Consider the following 25,692-nt stretch of genomic DNA (forward strand, 5'->3'; position numbering starts at 1 on the left):
ATGCACCCCCTTGTGCATATGGTTTATGTGGGTCCTGGGGAATTGAGCCTCGAACCGAAGTCCTTAGGCTTCACAGGCAAGAGCTTAACTGCTAAGCCATCTCTCAACCCCCTTTTTTTTTTTTTTTTTTTTTTTTTTTTTTGAGGTAGGGTCTCGTTCTAGCCCAGAAATTCACTATGTAGTCTCAGGGTGGCCTTGAATTCATGGCAGTCCTCCTACGTTTGCTAGGATTAAAGGTGTGTACCACTTTTTGATATGGAGTCTCTTATTGGCCTGAAGCTCACCAATTAGGATAGACCTCAGGGAGCCACTTGTCTCCACTTCTCTTTTGTTGGGATTATAGGTATGAGCTACCATGCCTGGCATTTTATGTGGGAACTGAAAATCAAACTCAACTTCACACTCATGTGGCAAACATTTTACCCATTAAACAATATCCCCATATTTTCATGCCATTATCTGTTCATCTGTGATAGCTGTTGGGATGGTTTTGACTGATTGATTTTTTTTTTTTCCTTTTTATAGGCTATATTTTCTTGAGTCTGATCAAGCCTCTAGTTCTAATAGTTTGTGGGAAATACAGGGGTAGATGAATGTGTTAAAACACCACAGGTTTTCACTCAGCAAGATGAAGAATATGGCTAAATTCACATAAAAAGTTTTCGGATATTTTCTTTGCTTTATTCTCTGTCCACACCCCAGTAGAGTTGTATTCAAGACTATCATTATATCATAACAAATTTTAACTACTTGTCCTCAATATTTTTCTATTTCTTGACTATAAGTCTCTTTTTATTTTATTATTTATTTACTTGGCAGAGAAAGAGGAAGAGAGAGAGAGAATGGGCACGCCAGGGCCTTCAGTCACTACAAACAAACTCCAGGTGCATGCAACCCCTTGTGCATCTAGCTGACATGGGTCCTGGGGAATCAAACCTGGGTCCTTTGGCTTTGCAGGCAAACACCTTAACCACTAAGCCATCCCTCCAGCCCATTGACCATAAGTCTCTTCACAGCAAAGAATATATCTTGCTTATTTCACATTCTTTATATTCCCACATGCCTTCTACAGAGCACAGGTGCTCAATAAATTGTGGTGAATTGGTAATGATCTATAGTCAATTCATCAAGATATTCATGACAGAGGTTGTGTCCATTGTACTAAGTCAAATTTCCAGGCAGGAATTGTCTCCTTTTTGTGGAGAAGGGGGTTAATTGTTTATTCATTCATTTATTGAGATAGGTTGTCATGTAGCCTCAAACTTGCTATGTAGTAGAGGCGGCCTTGAACTCCTGATCTTCCTTTCTCCTTCCCTTCCTCCCAGGGCTGGAATTGTAAGTATGCCACCACACCCACAAGGAACTGTGTGCTTTATACATTCCACTTTTACTCAGTATAACGTATGGCTAAGCAGCCAAAGGAGTTCCAGTGTAAAAACTCAGGCAATAAAACTGTCAGGAATTCAGGTTGAGAGAGTGAGCAGTACTGTAATTGTTTTATGGTTCACTGTATACTCCTTACTAGCATGGACTGAACTGTGACCTTTGCAAAGTCCTTCTGTCCTGCCTCCCTCACAGGACTGCTCTGACTCAAATAAGGTATATGTATGCAAAAGGGCTTTTGAGATGGGAAAGCACTATAAAATGGAAAAAGCCCCATAGGCCACAACATTTTAGCTAGTGGAAGGACTGTCTTTAGATGAAATTGTTCCAGAGGTAAAGTCTGTTTGGGGCATTTTCATATACATTTTCCTTTAAAAAAATTTTTTATAGCAAACACTTGGGATAATCAAGTTAACACATTGTTATAGAATGTGAATTATGTACAATTTTGCTTGTAGGTACCATCCTTCATGAATTATATGTAGAATATATGTGTACACATATATACATATAATACCTAGTGTGTGCCAGGTGCTGTGCCAAGGGCTAGTTAGTGACAGAGTGAAAAGGACAGCCCCAGTACCCAGGACCTAGCCTCAGTCTGCCTAATCCTTGACCTCACAATCATCTCTGAGTGCGCCTTACTCATAGTATCCAGTCTCCAGATAATTTGACCTGCCTTTGGTTATCTGTATGCTTGCTTATTGATAGATTGATTTTCTAGTTAAGAATTTTACATGCACTTTTGTGACAAGGATTCACATAGCCTAGGCTGGCCTAGAACTAGCTATGTAGCAGAGGATGGCCTTGAACATTTGATTCTCCTGCCTCTACCTCCTGAGTGCTGGGATTACATGCAGGTACATACCATTGAGTCCAGTTTATATTGTACCAAGGACCAAACCCAGGGCTTCCTGCTAAACAAGGACTTTTACCAACTGAACTATATCCCTAGCCTGATTTACATACATTGTTAATTAAGGATTCCTAATTCTGGGGAAATATCCAGTTTTACAAAGATGCTTTTTGGAAAGGGTCCTACCGTGGATGTGTGGGCTTTACAAGGAGGGCAATTTTGTAACCCTTCTGACTACTGAAGATAGTCCTTTGTATCTTGTAACAGAGCTGAAAGCAAATCTTGTTTATTTTATTTTAGTTAATGTCAAATTTTCAGATATCAGAGCTGTAGAGGAGGGTCAGTGGCTAAGGCACTTGCTTGAAAACTCTAAGGAGCCCAGTTCTACTCTCCTGTACCCACGTACAGCCCCATGAACAAAGGGACACTTGCATCTGGAGTTTGCAGTGGCAAGAGGCCCTGGCACACCCTCTCTCTCTCCCTCTCAAATAAATAAATAAAATATTTTTAAAATCCAGACATCAAAATGCAACGTTAAGCCAGCCCTTTTTACGTGGTGTTAAATCTGAGAGAGTGTCAGAATAACCCATTAAGCTTGCACTGGTTTTATAAAGCTTTCTGTTTTCGGGTTATATTTAACAACTCGCTTAAAACAAGAGAGAGGACGCAAGACTGAAAATTCACACAACTCGGGTTGAGTACAAAGTGGGGTGCACACGGAGGAGATGTCAAGGAACCTGTCAAGGGCTACGGCTGTCCTTAGAGGGATCCTCTAGCCACCCAGGAGGACAAGACAGCTATCGAAGAGACAATAAGAAAAGTAACCAAAATGACAATAACAATCGCAAAATAACACTGAGCAAAAAAAAAAAAAAAGAAAAGAAACCACCCCTCCCGCCCGCCACACAGTACACAGATCGCGTAGCAGTTGTCAAGGGCAGGGCACGAGTCTGCGGTTCTCGCGGCGACCCTCACGGGCCCCCTTTCCTTCACCTACTAGGGCTGCCTGGGGGCGGAGCCTGGCGTGAGAGGGGCGTGGTCTAACGTGGGGAGGGGCGTGGCCTGCAGGGCGGGCGGGTCCCCGGCGGAGGTGGTAGCGGGCGGGGCGCGCTCAGGGCCTCGGCTCTTCACGCGCGGCGTTCGCAGCCCGAAGCCGGCGCCGCGGGAAGCCCTGGCGGGGTGTGTGTGCCGTGTGCGTGCGGCGTGTCTCCTGGCAGCGGAGGTGGTGCGCCGAGGAGGAGCGGCCGGCGCTGAAGGTGAGCGCGGAGGAGGACTCGGGGGCGCTCGGCTTGCCAGTCCCCTCCAGCGCCCCCGGGGCCCTACCGGTGGGGTGGCGAGGCCGGGGCGGCGCGCGGCGGCCGGGGCGGGCGGAGTCGGGGGCGGGGACTGGCCTGTCCGGCGGGGCCCCGGGCGGGCGCTGGAAAGCGGGCGACTCGGGACGGCGGGGGTTGGGGGGGTGGGGTGGGCACTGGCGTCTGCGGCGGCCGGGGAGTCGGTGGGCAGAGCCCCGCCGCGCGGGGAGGACGGGGTGCCCGCGCTGGGCGAGGGGGGTGCGGGAAAGCCGGACGGCCGGGCGCCTCCTAACGCTTTACGGGGACTCCCAGGCCGGTTCCCTCCGCACCCGCCCCCATGCCACCCCCACCCCGTGCAGTCCTCGGGAACTTGTTAACCGGAAAGCTTGGCAGACGAGCAAATGCCAACGTTCTGGAAGGACTGAGCGTCGTTAGGCACCGAGGCTTCTTTTCCTTCCTTCCCCGCCCCCCTCCCGCCTCCTCCCCTTCTCTCCGCCTGACTTGGCCAAAGAAGGATGTGTCACCAGTTCGGGACTGCGGCCGGGATCCCGGCCTGCGTGAGAGTCAGGGTACCTGGAACAAAGGTAAACGGGCGGCCCAGCAGCCCAGCCCACGCCCCCCGGCCGCGCCCCGGGTCTTCTCGCTGGGTCGATCGGCCCGGGCCCCGGCCGCCGCCGCCGCCGCCGCGGAGGGGGGCGTTCTCCTCGGGGAATCTCTCGATGGAAACCAGCTGGCCCGGGCTCGCAATTGATGTTGCATCCGAAAACTCTGTGGCGCTCACATTATTTCCATTCCTCCCACTCTGCTAAAGTCTAGAGGAAATGTTATCCCATTTCGTGAGGTCTGCGAGTGTTAGGGGAAGGAGAATCAGGCTCGTTGGTAAATTACGAGGCATTTAACACGAAATAAATGCTCTTTAACACCGAAGCAGTCAAAAGAAGTGAGTGGCTTGTCTTTCAAACCCTGAGGAAAGTGTTCCTCCTCAAATCTTCATGTATGCTTCACAGAACAACCCCCCCCACACACACACACACCCCGCACCTTTGGTGCCAGGCATTTTTCTTTGTTCTTGCACAGTCTCAGGTCTCAGTTTCTTGTAAACAGAACACCCAGCGCAGAGACCCTAAGAATTGCCATACTAGGTCACAGCACCGGCGTCCAGCTAAGCAGGCGGCAGGCTTGTGTTGTAATAAAACAAGGCTTTTTCCTTGGCGCTGTCGTCAAAAATCATCTCAGTTTCTTTTCGGTAGTCTCCATGACTTTTACTGAAAGCATCTTTAGAAATCTATAGACTGCTCCTAATTTGCAGAATTTATTCTCATTTATTGCATCCAAAAGGCTCTGCTGTCATCTCTGGCAGAACTTATACCATGAGATATTTGTGGAAGGAACCTGGATCTTTTACACAACCTAGGAGCTCAGAAATACAGAAAGTGTTTTAAAAATAGCTTTGGAGGGTTGGAGAGATGGCTCAATGGTTAAAGTCTGAAGCTGAGGTTCAGTTCCCCAGTACCCATGTAAAATCAGATACACAAAAGTGTCCCAGGTGTCTGGAATTCATTTGGGCCCTGGGTGCCCAAACTCTCCCTCTGTCTGCTGCTTTCTCTTTCAAATAAAGGTATTTTTTAAAAATAGCTTTGGAGAACTCTTATCAGGCCCAATCTGGCTGTTGGATTAAAAAAAATAGCTCTATTCATTAACAGCTTGAATATTAAGCAGTTAATGATTTACTTGTACTCCTAAGATTTGCATATTTTAAAGTGCAATTTAACACACTAACAAGGAAGAGGTTATCAGACTATATCTTGGTCTGAATTAAGTTGACTTTAATGTTTAGCTGAAACCAGTTATCCCAAGAGAGAATGTAAGTTTTGTTTGAACAAGAAAGAAAGAAAGGGGATGGATCTTTGGATTATGGGATACTTGAATAGGGTAACTCTTTATAACTTTTCCTTTAAATTCTCCAGAGACTCCTTATTACTTCTGACAGGTATAGTCCCCACCGATATGAGCCCTGTCACCTTTTAAAAGCAACTCAAGGTTTATTCCTTTCAGAAGTCTTTTTCTTCTTTCTTTCTTTCTTTTTTTTTTATTTATTTTTTGTTTTTCAGGGTAGGTTCTTGCTCCAGCTCAAGTTGATCTGGAATGAACTAAGTAGTCTCAGGCTGGCCTCAACCTCCTACCTCTGCCTCCTGAATGCTAGGATTAAAGACGTGCACCACCATGCCCCACTGAAGCTTTTCTTAATAGCTACCAATTTTGTTTTCACTCCCCAGAAGACAAAAGCAACAATAAAAAACCCTAAGAGCAAGGAATATTCAACTTGACAACACTTTTGAGTCTCAACTATGGTAGTATGACATTTATACCATATAATTCTTTTTTTTTTTTTTTTTTCTGAGGTAGGATTTTGCTCTTGCCCAGGCTGACCTGGAATTCATTATGTAGTCTTGGGGTGGCCTTGAACTCACCACAATCCTCCTACTTCTGCCTCCTGAGTGCTGGGATGAAAGGCATGCGCCAGCTCGCCCTGCCCCTGTATTTTGTTGTAGAGGGCTATACTGTGCAGCATAGGATGCTTAGCCTTGCCCCTGACTACTACTTACCAAGTGTGAGTAGCACTTCATCCACAGGTAAGACATTGCCAGATGACACCTGAGAAGGGGCCAGTGATCCCTAATTGAGAACCACTGCTGCGTACCAATGGATGCTTCGACACCAGGATACTGCCTTATCATTTACTTTTCTCTGTTGTACTATACTTGAGGGCATGAGTAGAAGTTAGGGCTAAGAATACCATGGTAAAAGCAACTAATGTGGTCTCTGCACTCATGAACCTTGTAGTCTAAAGAAGAGATGACCAGTGTATATGTGTGTGACTGAATTATACAGTTGCCTTATTACAGTTGTGTTAAACTATGAAAGGAGAAGCACAGGTTGTCCTGAAAACCTAAAATGAGAATCTTGAGCCATGCCCCTGACCCTTCAAATGAGGATTTTGACCTAGGGAAAGCTTCCTAAGGGGAGTAATATTTGGGATGGACTCTGAAGAATAAACATGGACTTATGACGTGATGCTTAGGGTGACAATGTTTCAAACAGAAAAGCTCTGAACCCCAAGATAGAAAGGACTATTATTTCCTTGAAATGCAGAAGTCAGTGTGTCTGAAACATAATGGTGAATGCAAAATAAGCTGGGAAAGTAGGTGAGCGGGGAGGTATCTGCGACTAGTTGATTGCGCAACCAGCCTTCTCGTCAGGCTGAAGGACCGTAAAACAATACAAGAAAGTCTAGGGAGATGGCTCAGTGGTTAAAGGTGCTTGCTGGGAAAGTGTGATGGCCTGGGTTCTATTCACCAGTACTTATGTAAAGCCTGATGCACAAAGTGGCACATGTGCCTGGAGTTCGTTTGTAGCAGCAAGAGGCTCTAATGTACCCGTTATCTGTCTGTCTCGCTGTCCTTGTAAATAAATAAAAACATTTTTTGAAAAGACAGTACAAGTGTCTGTGCCCTTTTCCAGGCCCATCAAATCCAAATACCTTCTGTGGGTCCTACTAACTGTACCAGCCCCCATCTTCCACTGCTGGTACTAAGTTTTGTTTAGCCTTACAGACTTTTTGTGTGCATCCTGTTTATACAAATGGTATATCACATTGTACCCTGTTCTCTTAAGTGTCTTGAGAATCTTTCCATTTGGGTGTGTGCCTCCCTGTCTTTCTTTTAAGGAAGAAAGATGAAGGCTTACCTTTGGAGGAGCTACAGCTCATCGTGGCAGGGAAAGCAGGCAGCAGAAGAGGCAGAGAGAGACGAGTACCCCTCCCTTATTTATGACTCTGTAGTATTTCACTGTGTACTGCAGAGTTAAGCACTTGCCTATTGAGGAACATTTAGAGGTTTCCAACACATTACAAATAGTTCTTCGGATATGCCAGTTTATCTGTGTATGAATATGTTTGTAAGATAAAATGCTAGATGAGGAATTGCTGGGCCAAATATGTTTGTAAAATGTCATAGGTTTATGAGGCATGGTGGCACACCTCTTTAATGCCAGCACTTGGGAGGCAGAGGTAGGATCAGTATGAATTCATGACCAGCCTAGGCTAGAGTGAGACCCTACCTCAAAGAAAAAAAAAAAAAATAGGTTCATGTGGAAAATAATGCTTTCAAAGGAAACCAAGTCACCTGACCCCAGTTAAGGTTACTGTGGGTAACTAGATCAGAAAAGATGGTAGCTGGGGCTAAAAAATAGCAGTAGAGCTGGAGAGAAGTACATGTATGCATGAGATACAATTAGGAGGCATAGTTGATAGGATGTGGTGGTTAATATGGTACCAGAGTTGAGAGCAGGAAGTAGTGTCTGGGATGAATCCAGGGCTAGCTTGCTTAACAGGGTGAATGGTGGTGTTACCCGAAGTGGAGAGCATAATAAGGTTAGTTTTGAAATAAATTTAAATCATAGCTCACGCTGAATTCTGAGACTTTCAAATTAGTTGTCATGTAATCACTTGACAGTTCATATCCAAAGTGCCAAGAAAAGGGCAGAACAAATTTTTAGGTACAAGTTGAAGTATATGGGTGAAATTACCCAGGGCAGAGGTTGTAAACACAAAATCTAGCTCACAGATGTTTTGGTGTGCACATTTGGTGATTTTGTTGTTAATTAATTCTGGGTTGGTAGTTGCCGGTATTTTTGAATCTGAAGATTTTCCATGGAAACCTAATGTAAGACTTTTCTTTAAAAATGAGAAAATGCATCTCAGGGATGGTAGTGTATGCCTGTAATTCTAACAGTCAGGAAGCCAAGGCTTGATCATATGTTTGTGGACAACCTCTGGTACATAGTGAGATCTTGTGCCAACAAACCAAGAGAGGAAAAGAGAGTAAGGAGAAGAAAGAAAGAAAATAGGAATAGGAATAATGCACTACCAAGTTGGCGTTCACATACGGCAGTGATGATAGGAGCCAAGTCACAACCGATCCCAGCCAGCTACTCCCTAGAGATTATGCTTGACCTGTTTTCCCCATTTACTTCTCTGACTCCATGTGCTTTTGCGTGTGCAGTCCCTGGTGAAGGGACCTTTCACCTTGATTGTACATTGGAATCACTGAATGGATTGAAAAATAATAATGCTGGAGATCCACATAAGAAATTTCTGTTTTCATTCAGCTTTGTCCAAATAGCAGCATGTGTGCGTGCATGCGTGCGTGCGTGCATGTTTTGTTGGCTTTTTTGAGACAGGGTCCTGCTCCGTAGCTGTGGTTGGCCTCATACTCACTATAAAGCACAGGCCGATCTGACGTCACGGCAGCTCTGCCTGGACCTCCCTCGTGCTGGCAACCTTGAGTTTTCAAACACTTTTCAGGTGATTCCACTGATAATGGAAGTTGAGAACCAAGCCCATAAGAGAGCTCAGGTACAGTTTTGTAGAGAAGGTCCTGTGTTAAACTTTCTCTGGGGAGACATGGACAGGTATCTATTCACCCCAGATTAGGCACAGCTGACAGACCAAAGCACCAGAACCAGTTTTGGTGAACCAGTGAGTGTATTGGGGTTACTTAATGGGACCTGGGTGACCCAAAGGGAGCTGCATCATGAAAAGAGCACCTCAGCATAGGTGAGGACTCATGGATGCTGCATCTCTAGAGCACACTGTTCCACTTGTAGTCAGCTGGGAGTGTCAGTCTCCCTCAAGCTGATGTTTAACCTTTATGTAGCCTCGGGGAGGGGTCTTGTAACCTTTTTACCAGACTCATGGACCTAAGTCTCTTGAGCCTCCCTCCTCCCACCAGAAGAAAATATTTCAGAGAAAATTGCTACGAAACTGTCAGAGTCAACCTCTCAACAGTTGTTTAAAGCTGCTATCACTTTCAGGAGTGGTCCGTGACCTTAAAGTTTCAGCTTTCTCAGACTTGATTTCCTGAATCTCCTGAGCCGCTCAAGTCTCTTGAGGAAGGAATATTTTAATTTGGGAATTAGCAATACAACATAAAGATAACCCTGGAGGGGAATGAGAAGTTAATAGAGAGGTGCCATGAATTGGCATTTTGCTTGAATCAAGTGTGTGACTTAACTAGATGTATTCTACCATGTTTTCAATGTTTTAGATGAGAGAAAACAGTTTAATTTACGTATTTTTCAGGCATTCTGTACCTAATGAGGCATTGAAAGGATTTTCAAGAGTAAAATATTCTAAGGAGTTCGATGGGGGATGAAATAAGGTAATGTCAGGACTATGATCAAATTATGGTATGTGTGAAAATTATCAATACATGTTTTTGAAAAATAAAATGGGCTGGAGAGCTGGCTTAGCAGTTAAGGCACCTGCAAAGCCTATGGACGCATGCTCTACTCTCCAGGTCCAACGTAAGACAGATGCAGTGATACAAGTACACAATGTCGCACACATACACAGGGGGAACATGCATCTGGAGCTTGATTTCAGTGGCTGGAGGCCCTGGCATGCCAATTCTTCCCCCCATAAAAATGCCCAAAAAATGCCAGTCTGTTGGGCTTGCCTTAAAAAAACAGCATACTTGATTTTTGGCTTAGATGCTGTATTTAGAATCAAATTTTAGATTAAGATAAACCATAAAAGTCAAGAGAAGAAAGTGCTTCAAAAAGAGAATTATCAGAAGCCAGGCATGGTGGCGCACACCTTTAATCCCAGCACTTGGTAGGCAGAGGTAGGAGGATCATCATGAATTCGAGGTCACCCTGACACTACATGGTGAATTCCAGATCAGCCTGGACTACCTCAAAAAACCACAGGGCTGGAGAGATGGCTTAGCAGTTAAGCGCTTGCCTGTGAAGCCTAAGGACCCTGGTTTGAGGCTCAATTCCCCAGGACCTACGTCAGCCAGATGCACAAGGGGGCACACATGTCTGGAGTTCGTTTACAGTGGCTAGAAGCCCTGGCACGCCAATTCTCTCAATCTCTGTCTCTCTCTCTCTCCTCCCCCCCCCCCCCCCGTTTTTCTCTCTGTGTCTGTCACTCTCAAATAAACAAAAATAAAAAATAAACACAAAGAGAAATTATCAGGCTGGAGAGATGGCTTAGCAGTTAAGGCATTTGCCTGCAAAGCCAAAGGACCCAGATTTGATTCCCCAGGACCCACGTAAGCCAAATGCATAAGGTGGTATATGCGTCTGGAGTTGATTTACAGTGGCTGAAGGACCTGATGCATCCATTCTCTCTCTGAGTCTGACTTCCTCCCTCCCTCCCTTCCTCTTCTCTCAAGTAAAATGAAAATTTAAAAAGATTTAAAAAGCAGCAAATTAAAAAAAAAATTATCCAGGAAAGATGTGGGCTGAAAATTGGTTGAGCTTATAAAGATGGGGTGTTTGACCTGTGCAAGAACCATCCTAGATTGGAAAGAGGCAAAACCTAGATTGAAGTGAATAGGAAGTAAGGAAATAATGAATGTTCAGAATACTATGTATGTGTGAGCGTGTTTGTCTGTCCATCATATGTCCATGTGCTGCAGCTTGAACCCAGGACCCTGAACATACTAGGTAAATGCTCTACCACTGTTATATTTTGAGCACATTTGACAAGGCTCTGGAGAAGTCTGTCTGAAAAGGGAGCAAGGAAGTATGACAAGGAAGGGTGGGGCTAGAGAGATGGCACTTGCCTACAAAACCAGAGGACCTAGATTCAATGCCCCAGCACCCACATAATCCAGATGCACAAAGGTGGTGCATGTGTCTAGAGTTTGTTTGCAGCGGCTGAAGGCCCTGGCATGTCCATTCTCTATCTCTCTATCTGCCTTTCTCCCTTTCTCTTAAATAAAATAAAACAAAGTAAAAAGTGAGATAGGGTAATGAGGGAAGACCAGGTACATCTTAATGTGTTGGTACAGTAAATGCTCAGTCCATTGGCCACCCAAGTACTTTTGACTGACTTTAAGGAGGTAGTACGATGGTGCCTGCTGACTTACCTGCCCCATCTTAGATGGGGTTTGCTTGTATTTGTTTCAGAGACTGCTTTTCACTAGGGTGATATTTTGCCAGGACCTTTAAGGATTCCTAAAGCACGTGACTCAGAAGTTGGTGATTTGGCCCATGTCTTTTTGCTTATCTGTAAAGCCACAGAGCTTCTAAAGACCAGCAGTGATCTGGACTCCACTGACCCTGACGTCATCCTTCCATTGAACTCGTGAACAGATACCAAATTGTCAGCATATTGAAAATGGAGTATTTGGCTGTACTAGAAAATATGTATTGGTCAGAGTCCTAGGAGTAGTTTTTGAAGTATTTTTTCCAGTCAGTTTGATATTATATCTTGATTTTTTCCAGTTGAATGCATTTAAAATTCCTCATACTTTGAAATCTTTGTCATTGATTGTATGGTTATAAATTGGAGATACGGGCCCTTACTGACTTCATAGAGAACACACTTAATATCAGAATGATTGTATAAATGTTGTTACCTGAAGAAGACTCAGTGTCACTATCTGGGGTGGGTTCTCATGCAAATGGCTACAATTAGTTTGTCTCTTATTCATTTCTTCCTCACTGCTAACTACTAATAGGGAAGAGGGGGTTTTCAAGGTCAGTGTTGTGTTCACTGTGTATAAGAGTTGCTGTTTCCCTGCAAAACAGAAAATACAGGGATTGGAAAATGCCAAATGAAGACCTGTGCTTTTTAATTGAAAATTTAAACCTTAGTGCTATATACTCTTGCATACAGGAGCATCATGTTGTGAGGAACTAGAATTCATAGTTCTCATTGATTTATCAGGTCGGTAGTGGTTAACTTCTAGATAAATGACGGCATTTTGTGACATGAATAGCAAGACCTAGCTCCAAGATGATTTGGACTCAAGTCATTATCAGAAAATAATTTTATTTAGAAACTTGCATGAGCTTGGTTAGCTATGGGAATTCTGTCACAAGTATGGTTAGGTGCTGTGCCTGAATGATGATAGATGGAGTGAAAAGTCCATTGCCAGTGCAGTGCAGGGCTTCTTTGGCTTGTGGAAGGAACATGGGTGACCGAGTGAACAGAAAAGACTCTAAAATTTCTAACTTTTTTATTGACAATTTTTATATATGTACAAAATACATTTTGATCATGGTTTTCTCTTGTCCCTGTTTTTGATCCTTTTTTCCCCATACCTCTTCCACGGTACTCCTCCCTCCCTCCTTTATCATCCATGACAACAAGTTGACGGCCCCAACATTGTGAAAGTAATGAAACTGTTGTGAGGTCATGAAAGCAGTGGCCACCACGTCTAGAGTAAAGGTGTCAAGGCACTCCTGCCTGCCCTCTTACATTCTTTCCACCACCATTTTTGCAGTGTTCCCTGAGCCTTGACAGGCATGCCAGTTATGTCTCGTTTAATGCTGAGTACTTAATTGTCACTTCTTTTCAGTACTTGGATGAGTGAGTGTCCCCAATAACCACCACCATCTGTGAAAGAAGCTTCTTGGATCAAAAGTGAGAGCAGCACTACTACATGAGTATTTAGAGGGCAATTTGGTGGGCACAACATTCTCATTTAGCCAAACAACTGTAGTAGCTTCCCCCCGGCACTTATGACCTTCTAGTTCACAGGCTTCTAGACTAGGCTTTTAGTACTAGGCTTGGATTCCCTCCCATGGAGAAGGCGTCAAATCCAATCAGAGAGCAATTGACTCCCCCGTAATAGTCATGGCACAATTGCACCAGTGGCTCACCTTGCCTGGCTGGCTAGTTACATAGTTCACAGGGTTCTCTGCTGGTTATGACTGTTGATAAGTCTTCTCCCCCAACTACGTGCATAGCATTTTCCAGCTCAATGGCAGCTGGCCAGCAGGAGTACCAGCTTGTTTTCTCAATGTCTAGCAGCCTGCTCATGTGTTGTCTTCAATACTAGAGTCTTTTTAAAATTTTTTTAAATATTTTACTTTTATTTATTTGACAGAGAAAGAGGGAGAGAGTGAAAGAATAGGCACGTAAATGAACTCCAGATGTGTGCACCCCCTTGTGCATCTGGCTAACGTGGGTCCTGGGCAATTGAACCTGGGTCCTTTGGCTTTGCAGGCAAATGCCTTAACCGCTAAGCCATCCCTCCAGCCCTTCAATACTAGAGTCTTACCATCTAGCTGTGGTGGGAAACCAAGAGCATTGCCAATAACCTGTGTTGATGTTTGTGTGTGTATATGGGACATTATGGGCCTGTCTGACCAATAACTCTTTTGGAGGTTTCTCAACTCTGACACTGGGATTTTCCTATAACAACCTATAACTTCAGTCTTACTTTTAGTTATCTAACAAAGTAGATTTTCATATAGTTTATTCATGTTGTCTTTGGTTTTAAACCTCCCCTCACAGCTCTTCTCTCTTCTGTTCCCCTCCTCTAACCCCTCTTAGATCTTTCCACCCCAAATATTCTGTCCCTCTACTTAAATATCTGCTATCCCTCCAAGCCCTTTCCTTCCCTACCCCCTTTATGACATTTTTCTAGCTTTTTGGCCTTTAATACTGACTTACTCCATCTTTCATACTAATGTAAAATTTTGGTGCTAGGATCTGCATAAGAGACAAAATAGATGACATTTATCTTTTTGTACCTGGGCTACATCAGCATTTTCCAGGTCGGTCCATTTTTTTGCAAATTTCATAATTTCATTTTCTTTTGCAGCTGAATAGAATTCTGTTGTATATATGTCCCCCACCTTCATTTTCAGTTTATCAGTTGATAGACATCTAGCTTGATTCCATTTCCTAGCAATTGTAAATAGGGTAGTAATAAACATGGATGAGCAAGTCTTTCTGAATTAGCCTACAGTCTTTATGATGCAGGAGTTGATTTGCAGTGTCTTTGGAATGATAGAGCCTTTCTCAGCTCCTGGCTGGGCTTTAACCCAGAAGATAAGGTACCAGGTGTCATGGCCACACAAAGTTTCCACTGAGTCAGTTGCCTGCAGGTTCTTACCTTATGCATTTGAAAAATGAAATCCACCGACCATAGAGGGTAAAGTTGAGAAAAAAATTTTTGAGAAAAAATTTATTATAGCACTTAAGAGAAAGACAAAAAGCAGAGCTCCTGTAAAGCAGAAAGGGGTCCTTCCAAATTGAAAAGCCCCCATGTGGTAATTGACTGGGGAAGGGGAACTCCTTTAGGAAAAAAGAAATAAAGAAAAAAACAAACAGATTAATCAGTGGAAGGAGTCAGGTTTCTAAGAAAGGAGAATGTCTTTAGAGAAAAATAGATGAGAAGAAACCAGATTAGTCATGTTTTAGGGAGAGAGTAATCTTATTTATATATTTATGTCAGGTTTCTAGGAAGGGGAGCTCCTTTAGGAAAAAGAAAAAATCTGATCCCTTACAGATTCAAGGACATTTTCTACTTTAAAAAAACAAACTGTGTGCTGCCTAGCCAATTTCTATCTCATAATCTTCATAACTTAGCATATGCTCAGTAGTAGTATAGCTGGGTCATACGATAGATCTATTTTTTAATGTTTTGAGGAAATCTCAACTCTGATATTCATAGTAGCTGTACCAATTTATACTCCTACCAACAGTGCAGACCAAGTTCAAGTACATATCAAAAAGATCATCCACCTCAATCAAGTAGGTTTTATTCTTGTTTTATTGAGAACTTTAATGTATGAACATACAGTAACTTGATCATGTTCCTGTCCCCTTATCCTTTTATTGTCCCCTAAGGAACCTCCTCTTTCAATGTAGTCTTTTCTCTGTTTGACTGTCTCATCGGTTTGTCCTCCATGTCAGAATATTGATGGGCTCATAACCATGCTGGTCTTAAAAGAGTATTGATAACCACTTTGGGGTCATGTATGCACTAACAGTTTGTGCAGGAGGCAGTGTCTGACAGTTTGCCTGTGTACCCTGTGGTCTTCCATTCTTTCTGCCCCTTCTTTCACAGTGTTTAATGAGCCTTGGAGAGCATGGTATTAGAACTCTCCTTTAGTGTAAAGCTCTCAACAGCCTCTTATTTTAAGTAAGCTTTATTCTTGAAATGCAGGGATGATTCAACACACAAATATCAATAAATGTAATATATCACATAAGCAGACTCCAGAACAGAAATCACATGATATCTAAATTGATGCAGAAAAGGTCATTGACAAAATCCAATATCCCTTCATGATAAATACATTGGTGAGACTAGAGATAGAATGAACATATCTCAACATACTAAAGACTATATATAACAAACATATAGCCAACATCATTCTAAATGGAGAAAAACCTGAAACATTCTCACTGAAATCTGGAACAAAATAAGGGTGTCCTAAAAGTCTTAGCTAGTAAAATAAAACAAGAGAAACAAAAAATAAGATTGGAAAGCAAGAAGTCAAACTATTCTTATTTGCAGATGATATGATTGTATATGTAAGACTCCATTAGAAAGCTAGAGCTGATGAACACTTTTAGCAAAATGGCAGGCTCCAAAATTAACACTCAAAACCGGTATCTTTCTTAATACTAACGACATGCATACTGAGAAAGAAATTAAGGAAACCATCCCATGCACAATTCCCACGCACAAAAAATTAAATATCTCAGAATATACCTAACCAAGGATCTAAAAAACCTCTGCAAGGAAAACCTTTAAAAAAAAAAAAAAGAAAAGAAAAGAAATTGAGGAAGATATCAGAATATGGAAAGACCTCCATGTTTATAGATTGGAAGAATTAATATTGTGAAAATGGCCATCCTGCCAAAAGCATTATACAGATTCAACACAATCCCAATCAAAATTCCAGTACCATTTTTCACAGAAAAGAAAAAAATCTTAGTTTTTTTAAATTGAGGTAAGATTAGCCATTTTAATTAGTGGCTGTCAGTACATTTAAAATGTTGTAAAACAATTACCAGTATCTGAACCGCAGATATTTCATCACCTCAAAAAGAAACCCTGTACCAGTTAAGCAGTCATTCCTACTCCTCTCTCTCTGAGCCCCTGGCAGCAACCAGTATTCTATCTTGGGTTTGCCTGTCCTAAACAGTTGATCTAAACAGAAACATAAAATATGTGATTTCTTTGTGTGTAGGGCTTCTTTGAGTCAGCATGTTTAGAAGACTTATCCATGTGGTACTATGTGCCAGTACTTCATTTCTTTCTTTACTAGTCTGTCACATTTTGTTTAATCATCAGCTGATGAATATTTGGGTTGGTTGTATCTTTTGACTATTCTAAATCATGCTGTTAGAAGCATTTATTTAGGTTTTTTTTTTTTTCCTTAAATACATGTCTATCTTCAGCTCTTTCATGTATAAGTCTAGAAGTGGAATCACTGGGTTATGTGACCATTCTATGTTTAAGGAGCTTGTTTTGCATTATTGGGGCTTATATCAAGGGCCTAATTCATGCTGGGCAAGCACTCTACCAGTGAGTTATGTTCTCAGCCCTTAGGCTTTTAGGGAACCACCAAACTGTTTCCACAGCAGCAGCATTTTTCTTCTAGCAAAATCTGAGAATTCTTTACATCTTCACTTGTTATTTTCTGGTTTTCTAATTGTAGACATACGTACCACTGGGTATGAAGTAGTATCCCATTGTGGTTTTAATTTCCATTTCTGTAATGACTTAATGGTACGAAACATCTTTTTATGTGTTTTGGGCCATTTGGTATAAATTCTTTGTCCATTTTTTAAGTTGGGCTGCATTTTTGTTGTTGAATTGAAAGAGCTGATTATATATTCTGGATATTAGACCTTTATCACATAAGAGTATGTAACTTTAGTCTTTATGTTTATCTTTGATCCATTTTGAGTTAGTTTTTGGTTGTAAGGTCAGACCCATCTTCTTTTATAAGTGGATATCCTGGTACCCAGCACTATTTACTGAAAAAAGCTGTGTTATTTTATGGAAGTCTCATATGTGTTTCACGGCTTACACGATTAACCAGGGTTTTCAGACATAAAAGTTAGTTGGACAGACTGTATCTATGCAGAACTGAAGGATATGTTTATCAAATTTTGTTGATGCTCCTCTAAAATTTAGATATCGAGAGCCCTAAAGAGTCTTTGCTGGAAAGCAAAGAGCCATCTTTCTTATTAAGCCAAAAATCCTTAAATTTTACTGAATTAGCTTTTAAATTTTTTCTTTGAGGCAAGCCCACAGATTGGCCTTTTTAATTTTTTGACGAGACAGAGAATTGGCACCCTAGGGCCTCCTCCAGCCATTGTAATCAAACTCTAGACATGTGTGCTGCCGTGTCTATGCGTGTGCGTGTGTCACCTTACGCCTGCGTCACTTGTGCATCTGGCTTACGTGGGATCTGGTGAGTCAAACATGGGTCCTTAGGCTTCTCAGGCAAGTGCCTTGAACTGCTAAGCCATCTCTGCAGCCTAGCTTTTAAATTTTTAAAGCAAGACTGCCTTCTGATTATATTGCTGATGACCATCAATCAGTAGGTATTTATTGACTTAGTAGTATATGTCAGCCACTATATTAGAGTGAACTTGTATCACAAGGCATTGTATCTCCACTATCTTGTGACTGGCCCTACATCTAGATCCTTTTTTATTTTTTATGGGGGGGGGGGGAAGAGGGAGAGAATTGGCAGGCCAGGGCCTCCAGCCATTGCAGTTGAACTTCAGATGCATGTGCCACCTTGTACACATGTGTAGCTGGCTTACCTGTGTTCTGGGGAGTTGAACATGGATCCTTAGCCTTTGCAAGCAAGTGCCTTAACCGCTAAGCTCTCTCTCCAGCCTGCTAGATCCTTTTAAATAAGTTCTTCCCTATGATTATTAAACTCACTTATTTTTCTTTTCATACTAATTAGGCCTAGAGTCCACTAATTAGGCCTTTTCTCCATTGACACTTTCTTGTCAAACTCATTACTGACCATCAGATTGCTAATCAGAAAATGCTGCCTTCCTTCAACAGCATTTAATTAACACTGTTAATCCTCATTCTCTGGGATACTTCCTTCACTTAGCTTCTAGAACACCACATCCTTTGGATTTTCTCACCTTATTGGAGGTTTCCTTAGTCCTTTTGCTCATTCCTCATCATCTTCCTGACCTCTAAAGTTGAAGTGCTATTCTTTGTTATTGACACTGTCTCCTTGGTATTTCAATCAATATCAATAACTGTATGCCGCTGACTACCAAATTTCTATCTCCAAATTCATTCTGTCTCTGAATCTCATGTTCTGATGTCAAAGTGCTTCCGACATCTCTACTAGGGTATGTGAAAACACACCGAGAAGAACCTTCCTGTCTAAAACCCACACTCCATGTACCCTGTCCCATCTCAGTCCAAAGCAGGTGTGGTGTTTTTTCTTCTAGACTGCCAAGGCCAGAATCCTTAAAGACACCTTTGATTCTTTTTTAACCAATATTCAATTCTGTCAGCCAATCTTGTTGAGTCTACCTTCACAATGTTGTGTAGATGTTGTGTAGGGGCTGGAGAAATGGCTCAGCCATTAAGATATTTGCTTGTAAGTCTGATAGCCTGGGTTTGATTCCCTAGTACCCACATAAAGTCAGATGTACAAGGTGGCACATGCATCTGGAGTTCATTTGTAGTGGAAAGAGGCCTTGCTGTGTGCATTCTCTTTCTCTCTTCTCCTTCTTTCTCTCTTCTCCTTCTTTCTCTCTCTCCCTCTCTCCTCTCTCTCCTTGCAAATAAACAAATAAAAATGTTTTTCTAAAGTTACCTAAATGCAGCCAGGTATGGTGTTGCGCACCTTTAATGCCAGCACTTGGGAAGTAGAGATAAGAAGATTGCTGTGAGTTCAAGACTAAGACTACATAGTGAATTCCAGGCCAGCCTAGATTAGAGTAAGACCCTACCTCACCCCCCAAAAAAAGTTACCTAGGGGCTCTCATGGCTAGTCTGAAAACCAATTTCAGTGCGATATCCACAGACATGGTGGTCACTAAAATTTTGTCAAAACAGATCCAGAAGCTACAGAGAAAGTAACACTAAATCAGATCCCTTCTTTACTGGACAAGGTAGCAGAAGTTGGGTTGGAAAGAAAGAGACTCAAGGTGGGTGGGAATAGCATGAGGCACCACATTCATTGCCTCCCACAGACTGACCGAGGCTCTTAATCCCCACAATGTATATTGATAATGCCACCAAAGAAGACCCTCAGCAGATTTGGGGTGGGGGTGAGGGGATCTCAGAGTACAACCTTTTTATAAAAAATAAATAAAAATGCTATCGTGATCAAATCACTTTCCCATTTTTTCCACTGCTTCTACCTTGTTTAAGCCATGTATTTTTCCTGATTATTAGAATCACCTCTTTCCCTTGCTGTGTTCTTCCTGTTTTATGGCCCACTCCCAACACTGCGGCAGGAGCTTTTAATACCATTAAAAGTTAAATTCTCCACTAAGATGCTTCACACTTACCTATAAGGCCACGAATCTATCCTCCTTTGGTTCTGTTCCCTCATCTTCGACTCCTTTGTGTTTGCTTTTGGCACAGACATAAAAAGAACCTTTTTCTTGTTCCACGAAACCAGCAGTGTTCTACCTTAGGAGCTTTGTATCCTTCTTTATAAGATTCTTCATTTCTGGGCTGGAGAGATGGCTTGGCGGTTAAGCGCTCGCCTGTGAAGCCTAAGGACCTCGGTTCAAGGCTCGGTTCCCCAGGTCCCACGTTAGCCAGATGCACAAGGGGGCGCACGCATCTGGAGTTCATTTGCAGAGGCTGGAAGCCCTGGCGCGCCCATTCTCTCTCTCTCCCTCTATCTGTCTTTCTCTCTGTCTCTGTCACTCTCAAATAAATAAATAAAATGTTAAAAAAAAAGATTCTTCATTTCCTATTTTTAAAAATTGAAGTCATATGACATATCTTTATGATGATGAAATGAAATTAAAAATACACAACATATTGGAAAATTCATAAATCATACACTTAAGCAACTAATTGGTCAAAAAAGAAATGATGAGGGCAATTGAAAAATACGTTGAGATAAATGTGAATTCAAGCATCATATAATGAACCAGGCATGGTGCCACATGCTTGTAATTCCCTGACTCAGGAGGCTGAGGTGGAGGGTAAGGTAGAAGGTTGGGTCAGCTCAATTACTTAATGAGACCCCATTCCCATCTCAAAAACGAAAAACAGTTTTGAAGTCTATTTCTCACTTTAAAGACAGTGATGTGGACAACGAGTGTCCAAGAAAGCAGACTAATAATGTTCATCATGGTCCTGAGGAGATAACTAAAATCTTTGAATAAAGTTAAATTTTATTTTGAACATAAAAAAAAAATTCTTCATTTCCAACTGGATTTTGCTAAAGTTCATTTTCCCCAGAACTCTTATCTTTCCTCACACTTTGCCTCTGATTTCTCTTATGCTACTCCACTGAGATTGCAGGTGTTGATCACCATACCCATTTGAATAGAGTCCCTTCAGTTAAAAAAAAAGGGGGCAGGGGGTTTGAAAACTAACTTGCCTATGAAATCAGAATTTAACAGCTGAGATTGGTGGTTGTGAATGGAGAAGTAAAGCCCTAGAAACCATAACTGACAGTTACTACTTTTGTTTTATAACTCATAGGCATAGTGCTTGTCTTACAGTTGTAGGGAGTGAGCCCAAGAATGCTGTTGTGAATGCTATTGAACAGTACTCCTCCTGTGGTAAGTCCTTTTGCAAGGACTATGGCTCAGGTGTTAGCATGTTGTTGCCCTGAATTTGGTCAATATTAATAACCTTGTGGGGTTTTTATTATTATTATTTTGAAAGAGAAAGAGGCAGAGAGAGAATAGATGTGCTAGGGCCTTCTGTTGTGAACAAACTCCAGACACATGCGCCCCCTTGTGCACAGGTGTGACATTGCATGCTTGTGTCACTGTGCCTCTGGCTTAGGTGGGACCTGGAGATTCAAACGTGAATTCTTAGACTTCTCAGGCAAGCGCCTTAACCAGCCAAACCTCGGTATTTTTCTGCCAGATCTGGTTGAGACTCCTTTCCCATAAGGGATTCCCCTCAGTAAATAGAGGTCCAATGATGCTGGTAGAATTGGTATGTAAGCATTAAAGGCAGTTCAAGGTCTCATGTAATGAGAGAAGAATGTGTTGATTCTACTATGAAATGTTCTAGTTCCTAAAGGAAAGGGCAAACAGACAACATCCGGTGACAGTCTCTCCAGATAAAAGTTCAGAGGCATCACCTGGGTACCTGCATTTCTGAGCCTGTCAGCAAACCTTCAGGCCTTCATATGGACTTTGTAGTGGATGGCATTATTAAAGATGGAATGTGAGCTGAAGAGATGGCTTAGCAGTTAACGAGCTTGCTTCTGAAACCTAAGGACTCATGTTTGACTCTTCAGGTCCCACATAAGCCAGATGCACAGCCACGCAAGAGCATAGGGTCATACATGCACACAAAGGGTTGCACGCATCTAGAGTTGGAATGCAGTGGCTAGAGGCCCTGGCATTCCAGTTCTCTCTCTCTCTCTCCCCCTCTCACTCTCTCGTATTAAAAAAGGCCAAGTCTCTCTAGATGTGGTGGTGTACACCTTTAATTCCAGCACTCAGGAGGCAGAGGTAGGAGGATCGCTGTGAGTTTGAGGCCACCCTGAGACTACATAGTGAATTCATGGTCAGCTTCAGCCTGGGCTAGAGTGAGACCCTACCTTGAAAAAATACAAAAAGGAAAAAAAAAAAAAGATGGAATGCTGTCTCATTTAATTTGTGGTCTTAAGAGACAGTGCAGGGCTGCAGAGATGACTTAGCAGTTAATGCACTTGCCTGAAAGGCCTAAGGACCCGTGTTCTACTCTCCAGATCCCACGTTAGCCAGACACACAAAGGTGAGGCAAGCACAAGGTCCCACATGCCCACTAGGTGGCACAAGTGACTGTAGCTTGAGTGCAGTGTCTGAGGCCCTGGCACACCAATTCTCTCTCTCTGTGTGTCTCTTTGTCTCCCTCCCTCTCTAAAATAAAAATTTAAATTAAAAAGATAAGGCATTATTTTTATTTTTTATAACTTCTCTTTGTATTAGTATGTATTAATTGTACAAAGTAATATAGGTTTCTGTTATAAACAGCTACACATTGCTGATACAAACTTCCAAACAGACACAGTTTAGGGAAGGAATGGGTTTATTTCAGGTGTACAGATCCAGGGGAAGGTCCATCAGTGGCAGAAGCTGCCTCCTTCCATACATCTAAGCGGAGAAACGACTGCGGCAGGCAGACACCAACAGGCAGCCAGCAGACAGGAACCCCAGAGCTCAAACTGCTCTCCATACTTTAGGACTGGACTCCAGGATCTGCCCAGTGACATCTCCTCCAGCCAGACGGCTAGAAACCTACGTTACAAGTTTAGTTTTAATAAAACACCTGAGTCTGTGGGGCCATACATTTACATTATCACAAACTACCATAGTTTCATTGTGACTTTTTTTAATAACATGTATATAATGCACTTTGATCATATTTACCACCCTACCCTTTTTGTTTTGTTTTGTTTTTGTTTTTGTTTTTTTCAAGGTAGGGTCTCACTGTGGCCTCAAACCCATGGTGATCCTCCTACCTCTGCTTCCCAAATGCTGGGATTAAAGGCATGCGCCACCACACCCGGCTCACCCTACCCTCTTTTAACCCCTTCTCCCTATTCCTTTTCCCTTCCCTAGTAGTTCTTCCTCCTACTTTCAACAATGCATTATTTCTGTATTTTTTTCTTTTGAGACAGGGTCCATGTACTCCCCAGCTGCCTCATAGCCAACGATGACCCTGAACTTCTGACCTGTCTGGCTCTACCTCCTACATCCTGGGAATATAGACATGTACCTCCATACCCAGGTTATGCGCTGCTGAGGCTCTCACCCAGGTCCTCGTGCATGCTAGGTAAGCACTGTGCCCACTGAGCTGCATGCATTGCCCTTTTGAATTTTTTGCCCTGGATATGTGTGTATGGTATGTGTATTTGTGTGTGTGCATATTTGAATGTGTGGGGTGTGCAAGCACATTTGAAGGCCAAAAATCAGCTTTGGGGGAGAGTCTTCTTGAGTCATTTCCCCCCTAATTCTTTGAGGCAGAGTTTCTCACTGAATTTAGACTCAGCTGGATTAGCTAGCCACTGAGCTCAGGGCTTCGCTGTCTCTGCCTCCCCAATGCTGGGACTACAGGCACACCACCACACCCAGGATTTTATGTGGAGATCTGAACTCACGTCCTCAGGCTTGTGCAAGCAAGCACATGACCTGCTGAGCCATCTTTCTATTGAATTTTTAGTCAAACAACTATCATATAAATAAAATTTTCTCACCTGTTTTTTTTCCTATATGACCTAATACTAATTCCTAAATGATAAAGGAGTAAATAAATTAATTTCAGATAGCAATAATAGTGTTGTGAAGAAATTAACGTAGCACTGTTCCTGGAATAATGAACACTTAGATTAACTTTTCCCCATTTTATTTTGTAATTTTTTTAATTTATTTGAGAATTGGTTGGGGGCATGCTGGGGCCTCTTACTGCTACAAACTCCAGACACATGTAGCACTTCATGCATCTGACTTTACATGGATATTGGAGAATTAAACCGAGGCTGGCAATTTTTCCAAGTAAGCACCTTTAATTAACTGTGAACCATCTTCCCGGTCCAATTTTTCGCTATTTTAAAATATTACAACAATGAACATCCTTGTATTTATACAAATGTATAGGTGTTTATATTGCATAGATTCTGAAAGATAATTTCTGAGTCTTGTGAGTTCTTTTTAAGCTCACAAGTAAGAACATAAAGAGCTGACTCAAAGGATTTGCATTTTCTTCCTACCTGGAGGTATTTTCCATTTCCTCTACCCAAATTGAGGATTTGACAGTCCATACGTTAAGAAGATATTATTGGATTTTTGTGTCGTCCTGTGCTCTTGCTCCATGGTGAAGATATAAGAATGAATAAATTGTGGTTTCCTGACACATCTGTTCCTAACTCTGACCCATCACTTTGCCACCTGAATTACATCAGACTCTCCCTGAGGAAACTATACCAGTGTTACAAATGCTCAACAAATACTTTGTGAATAAATGGAAATTATTTTCTGTTTGTTTTTTTTTTCTGTTCAGTGACTTCTGACACTGAATCTTCATTCTTACATATTCTTTCTCCAAATTGAATTTCATATTTTACTCTCATTAAGTTTCTTTAAATTGTATTTTTTTACCCTGACATTTGTATTCTTCCACACTTAGAACCTTTTGCATTTTCCATTTCCCTCCTGTCGATTTAATCTCACAGGTCACTTGTTTTTATTCTTTTAAATTAAACTTTATGCTTGGCCTTATGGCGTGTTTTGCATGTAATTCTATTTCTGGATATGATGGCATTTGTACAAAATGCTTGTAATTATGTCCTAGTCAATTTATTGTTAAACAAGCTCTTTGTTTTAATTATACTTTGAAAAGTTTATAATATGCATATAGGATGTAGTTTAGAAAGGTAATATTTAACATACATCATTTTACAAAGTCCAACTCTTAAATTTTAACTCTTATGATTTTATTTTATATGCTTTGTTTTTCTCCCCCCCCCCCCCCACCCCGTAGGGTCTCATTCTATCCCAGGCTGACCTGGAATGCACCCTGTAGTCTCAGGGAGGCCTTGACCTGGAATTCACTATGGAGTCTCAGGGTGAATTCGAACTCATGGCAATCTTCCTACCTCTGCCTCCGGAGTGCTGGGGTTAAAGGCGTGTGCCAGCACACCCGGCAAGGGACTATTTTTTTAAATTTGAGTTTTTTATTAGTGGATGTTATATAAAATAATTGTTTTTTATGACAATTTTATACATGCTTGTAATATACCTTGATCATCTTATACTCCTCCATTACCATCTCATATGCCTCGTTCTCCTCCTCCTGGTCTTCCTCTGCTGTAATAGATCCTCTAATACTTTTATGTTGTCTTATTTTTTTTTCTCCAGATTTCACACATGAGAGAACACATGAGATACTCTTTTTCCTCAGTCCACCTTATTTTACTTCTCGGGTTGATGTCTAGTTCCATTCATCTTCCTGCAGGTGGTGTGGCTGTTTACCTTTATGGCTGGATAATCCATTTGTATGCGTGTGTAATTCTCAGTGTTTATTCATCTATTCAGAGATACTTAGATTCCATATCTTGGTTATTATAAAATAGTGCCAAAATAAGCATAAATATGAAGATATCCCTTAAATTATGCTTGTTTTGATTCCTTTTGGGATACACATGGGATTGGCATAT

At 42.0% G+C, this 25,692-nt stretch overlaps 1 protein-coding gene across 3 annotated transcripts in view; it reads left to right on the plus strand.

The window, feature by feature from the left end:
* Positions 1 to 3,361: 3,361 nt before the first annotated feature.
* Positions 3,362 to 25,692, plus strand: part of Ppp2r3a (protein phosphatase 2 regulatory subunit B''alpha) — a 205,946-nt gene continuing 183,615 nt past the window's right edge. The window contains exons 1-2 of one of the 3 annotated variants that reach the window (XM_045136758.1): positions 3,362 to 3,495; positions 23,158 to 23,312. The gene's annotated coding sequence lies outside the window, so the exon portion shown is untranslated. Of the gene's footprint in view, positions 3,496 to 3,990; positions 4,116 to 23,153; positions 23,313 to 25,692 lie in introns of those variants that run through there. The other 2 variants (XM_045136759.1, XM_004664345.2) reach the window with 2 other exon arrangements.

Source organism: Jaculus jaculus, chromosome 17, assembly GCF_020740685.1.
Source record: "Jaculus jaculus isolate mJacJac1 chromosome 17, mJacJac1.mat.Y.cur, whole genome shotgun sequence".
In the NCBI taxonomy this organism is placed as follows: domain Eukaryota; kingdom Metazoa; phylum Chordata; class Mammalia; order Rodentia; family Dipodidae; genus Jaculus; species Jaculus jaculus.